The sequence below is a fragment of the Microtus ochrogaster genome, chromosome 2, assembly GCF_000317375.1.
Source record: "Microtus ochrogaster isolate Prairie Vole_2 chromosome 2, MicOch1.0, whole genome shotgun sequence".
NCBI lineage: Eukaryota > Metazoa > Chordata > Mammalia > Rodentia > Cricetidae > Microtus > Microtus ochrogaster.
In genome coordinates, this window is record NC_022010.1 from 12,333,120 (window position 1) to 12,338,721 (window position 5,602).

The following is a 5,602-nucleotide window of genomic DNA, read 5'->3' on the forward strand; positions in this document are numbered from 1 at the left end:
AGGTGTCTACACTGTGGAGGGGCTCAGGTGTCTACACTGGGGAGTAGCTGAGAGTCCATAGGCTTCCAGAGTGGTGTCTGGTGAGACCACTGACCCGGCCGATGTTGCACTGCCCAGCGTCATGGTCAAGTGCACATCTGCTCAGCGCTTCAGCCCTTCACTGGCACAGCCTGTCCCAACCCTGAACGCCAACCGGCTAGCTCAGTCCCCACACGCCCCCTCCAGGCAGGCCTCCCATTTCTGCTGTGACCACGCCCAAGCACCCATGCTGAGTCTCTCCAATAGAATCGAGCCTGGACTCCCCCATTCCCAAGCCCTTGTCTTAAGCCCTCGCCACAGCCCCCGCCCCCCAATTTTTTTTCACTACTGGGAACGGAACCCAGGGCCTCAAGTCTGTCAGGCAAACACTGCCAGTGAGCTACAGCCCTCACCCCGCTTTTCTACCTGAGGGTCCCACAGGGGCCTGGCTAGCAGAGCTCCGGAGCACAAGGTGGCTGCTTTCTGGCTGTGTGTTGGAATAGCGGAGTGAGGGACAGGCAGACAAATGACATTGTGTGGTTCGTATCGGTCTCGAACTGGCAAATGGTGCTGCATGACGGTCGCCCCAAATCCCAGCCATCGAGACATTTGGCTCATGTCTTTGCAGGCCAGTGAGGGAGGCTGGTCCTGACTCGGGTGGGGTCACACACAAATCCTCAGGGTGGTCTGTGACTGACCAACTGCACCCTATTAAGGGGGCTGAGCATTTGCCGGCGAGGGTGTGCTCCATGGTCATGAAGTCCCAAAATGTGAGGACGCTTACCTGCCACCAGAGCCCTGAATGTGCTGTCCGCCAGGGGACAGATAGGCAACAACCTACCCTGGAGATAAAGGGCCAGAGCAGGCATTAAACTGTGACCATTAAGGGCTTCCTGCCACTGAGTCTCCCGTATGGTACTTGCTAATCGGCTGGCTTGTCCAGGGCCTTGCCACGGGTGCCAGGGGACAGCCACGGGTATGGAGCACCCATGCTCACATTTGAGTAAGGAGTATGCCTCTTGTTTGGCTGAGCACCATGTACATACCCAGGCAGGGGCTGCATTCTTGCCCAGTGCAGGCATTGACTGAGTTAGCATGAGGGTGGTCACAGTGGTGACCTGCTGTGGACCCAACTCTTCATTCACAAAATGGTGAGGTTCCTACCCCTCGTTTTAGGGGTACAGTCTGCTCACAGAAATTATAAGTGCTGTATTTGTCTGTCTAGTCCTTAAGAGACCTTGTACAGTCTCTCCCCCTGCAACACAGTGGGCAACATAACACACCCTGATCCCATGCATATATCCTTCTGGGGTGAGAAGCAGGTGACACAGGAAGATCACTGAAGCCCAGCTTGGGCAGGGGGGATATGATGATGAAGGTTGGATTGTTTGGACCACTGAGTGTGGGACCCTTTTGTTATGCAGCACTTTGAGGCTGTAACTAACTGATACAACCTGTGATTGGTAGATGTTATCGATAGCCCCATTTTACACTGAAGAAAGCTATGGCCCAAATCCATGAGAAAAGTGACCAAATGTCAGGTGGAACCCCGCCAGGTTAACAGGGCTTCGGTCCAGGTGAAGCCACATGTCTGTCCCATGGCTGGACACAGAATGGCACCACCCCAAACCCACGCACAGAGAAAGACTTCTCCAAACAAGGCTGTCCACTCAGATTTTAGGGGTGCAGTCTGCATATAGAAGCAATGCTGTGTTTATCTGACCAGCCTGGAAGAGACTGTATGCAGTTTCCACAGGCATCACAGTGCGCGGCGCACACACCCCGGCCTCAGCACTTATCTGAAGGATGAGAAGCCGGTGGAGAGGGAGGTGGATGTCAGCAGCAGCAGGCCTCAGCCCGAGGCACGCCATAGAAGCTTTGTAATCCTCTGCAAAGTCCGCCTGGCCACGCAGCTCCCGGCCTCCCACGCTCTACGCAGCTTGGAAAAGATCATGTGTGATTTATTCCTGGCGCCGGCACCGTGAGGTACTCTGCTGGAACAATGAGTTACGAGGCCATTTATCTTGCTGGCAGCTTCTGATAAAACGGGCGGTCTGGACAGACGGGGCCGTTAACGAACGCGGCAGCTGAGCTGATCATTTAGAGAGCTGGAAACCTTGAAACTGACTTTGATTGAAGGGGTTTGCAACCCAGGCTTGAGGGCCTGGGTCGAGGTGAGACCCCCACCTCTGGGGAGAGCGTGCTGTGGCATTGCGTGGCTTTAGCTGTCCCCAAAGACTTTGTACAATCTAGGTGGCCATTCCCCAGCCTTGCTCCTACTCCTCCAGAGGGATGTGAATTAGTCAGCATCAGTGGGGGTAGACCGTGGTAACAAAGAGGTCCACAGTCTCATGACTAGAAACCCGCAAGGTCACTGTTCCCTTGAGTTCCGCGTGTGCTGTGGTCAGCTGGGGTTGACTTGTACCATGTCCCTCTCTCTGCAAGTCAGACTGAAGGGCATTCCTCTGTCGGCTGCTGGGTGAGCCTGGACAGGGGCTGTGCCTTCTGCAGCTCACTCTCAGATTATGTGTGTGTATGTGTGTGTATCTGTGTATTCACATGTATATGTGTGTATATATGTATTCACATGTGTAAATGTGTGTATATGTTTGTAAGTGTGTGTGTGCATGTGTGTTTATATGTATGAGTGTGTGTATATGTGTATTCACGTGTATATGTATGTACATGTTTATAAGTCTGTGTGTGTGTGTGTGTGTGTGTGTGTATGTGTGTGTGTGTGTAGACCATAAGTCAACACTGATTGTCTGCCTTAGTTTTGGAGTCAGGGGCTCTTACCAAGCCCGGAGCTTGCTGGTTCAGCTAGACTGGCAGTCAGCAGGCGCCAAGGACCCACCTCTCCCTGCCCTACACTGGGACTACAGCTGCCTGGCTGACTCTTTACATGGGTGCAGGGGACCTGAACTTAGGGCCTCGGGGTGGCATGCCTATACGTCTTTACTGCCCGAAAGGTCTCCCCAGCCCTTTGCACATTTCTGTGTGCCCGGAGCTCTGAAGAACAGCTCAACACAAGTATGATGGGCAAATGGTGGCATTGTTCTTTATTTATGTGTGTGTGTGTTTGTGAGTGTGATCACGCACATGTGCATACATGCACTGCTTGGGTGGAACCCAAGGTTTCAAGCTTGCCAGGCAGGCAATCTGCCACCAAGCTAGCCACATCCCTAGCCTGGTGCTTAGATCCTTGTGGGGTTCCCCTCCCCTGACTTCTATTTATAGTCTATGCTGGTCAGGCACATGGCCATGCCTGACTTCTGCTCACGTGGATGTGGGAAGCCCTACCAGGTAGTTATCAACAGCGAAGCAACAGTTCCTAAGAGAAAATGTGAGTTGCCGAGTTACTCCCACTCAGGGCTAATCCACTCCTCTGGTCTTTGTCACATCTCTCTGTCTGCTGGGGACCTCAAGCTTGCTCCTCACCAGAGAGCCAAGTCAGGCATGAAGAATCTAGAACCTGGTGCTTCTCACTCAGCAGTATCCCCAGAATTCTCCTGCCTGGCATGCAGCAAGTATTCGACACTTGTGTGTTGCGACTGTGAAATGGCTCACCTAGCTCTGTGTGCCCTGGAGACCACCAGCTGTGTGATGTTGAGCCAGGGGGTCCCGCTAAAGCGCTCACCGCCTGATGCCTCCCTGGCTCTACACCAGACCCCTCCCACTGCAAACCACTCGGAAGGAAGGGGCATGCGGAAGGTTCTTTACCACCACTGTAATTTCTTCTCTACTCAAAGGTGGCACTCAACCCGTGTCCTGAGTTTTGTTTTTGCTGGGCCGAGATTTGAAGGGTCCAAAAGACGTCTTCTTCGTGTGTGTGTGTGTGTGTGTGTGTGTGTGTGTGTGTGTGTGTGTGTGTTTATCGGCTGCAGGTTCAGCTGCTGTGACGAGCAAACCCTGCACTCTGGTTAGAGCAAACGAAAGTTCATTTCCCTGTGACATGGGATCCCCACCAGGCAGCTAGGCCAGGGACAGTGGGAGATATGCCTCACTATTGTTTGGGGACCTGGGTCCCCCCATGTGGCTCTTCTGTCATCTCTGGGGTGAAGTCATTTCCCATAGAATGGATGCAGCCTCGGGTAGGGGAGGTAAGGGCCAAGGGTTTGTTGTGGAGGAGGTCGCACACAGCAAGGGATGGAGACAGATCTGATTGTGTCTGGGTGCCATCGGGGCTGTGCTTCCCTCCAGTCTCCCCACTTCCCTACCCCTACCATGGCCAACACAGCTGGGCTCCTGAGAAGCTGGAACTGGTTCTGTTTGGATCCAGGGAGTGAGAAAGATTGTCACACCACGGGGATAAAAGGGGCTGGGTGAGCCCCAGGCCTGAGATTCACTTGCCAAACAAGGGCCCTGACCTAGACTCTGTCCCCAAGGCTGCTGGACAGGCTCTTATGGCCTATGGTTCTGATCACAGCCATCCCAGGGACCTCAGAGGATCCGGTGACCAGCAGGGTGCCTGGGATATTTGATGTTGACCCCTAATTGCCCTCCACCTTAGACAACAGGGGTCTGAGGTTGGCGCTTAATCAGTGGGAAAGAAATTCAAACCAGGTCTGGGTTTGTGGCCTGGGTATACACCTAAGACCTTGAGTACCAGCTTTATTGTATGGGGGAACCCAGGGGCTCAGAGAGGTCAAGTCACTGTTCTATAGACACACAGTATGGTCATTCTAAGTAAAACTAAGGTTTGGAATGGCCTGCGTTCTTCTGGCCCCAGGAAAGTGCCGTTGTCCTGTATATCCTTGCTTTGTATGCTTGGAGGGGGTGCACACAAGGTCAGGAGGAGCAACTGGGTGGTGGAGAGTTCTGGATGCCCAAGGAGACCCATATCTGTGAGTATACCATAGCTTACGAGATCTGTCAGGCCTGATCAGCAGAGCTTTCTAGAGAGTTCTAAAAGTCCCTTAGGGGCTTTCATCCATGAATATCTCAGAAACAATGATCATGCTTCCTAAATGGGACCCCTCCCACCCTGGGCTCACTGGAAGCAGTTGCTGAGCTCCTGCAGGTGCCTGCCTGGGACACAGAGAGGGGAGGGGGAGGGGCAGCTGCTCAGTTTAAGTGGGCCAGGGCAGCCTTGGTGTCTCCCCGCAACCCCTTGAGGTTGGTGGTTATAACAATATTATAGGGGCACTTCTATCAGAGAGAGAGAGAGAGAGGGAGAGAGAGAGAGAGAGACCTCTGTCAGATCCATCACCAAGACTCAGTCTGACTTGCATGCGTGTTCCTGTAAATGTCAGTCTGGTGTCACTGTCAAAAAGGAGGAAGTGACGGGCTGGAGAGCTGGCTCAGAGGGTAAGAGCATTGCCTGATCTTCCAAAGGTCCTGAGTTCAATTCCCAGCAACCACATGGTGGCTCACAACCATCCGTAATGGGGTCTGGTGCCCTCTTCTGGCCTTCAGGCATATACACAGACAGAATATTGTATACATAATAAATAAATAAATATTTTAAAAAATGACACTTCAGATTTTAAAAAAAAAAAGGAGGAAGTGATTCCAGGCCTGCCCCCATGCATGGCAGCCTCCAGTCCTCCATCCCAGTGGAACCGCATAGTAGAAACCGTACCCA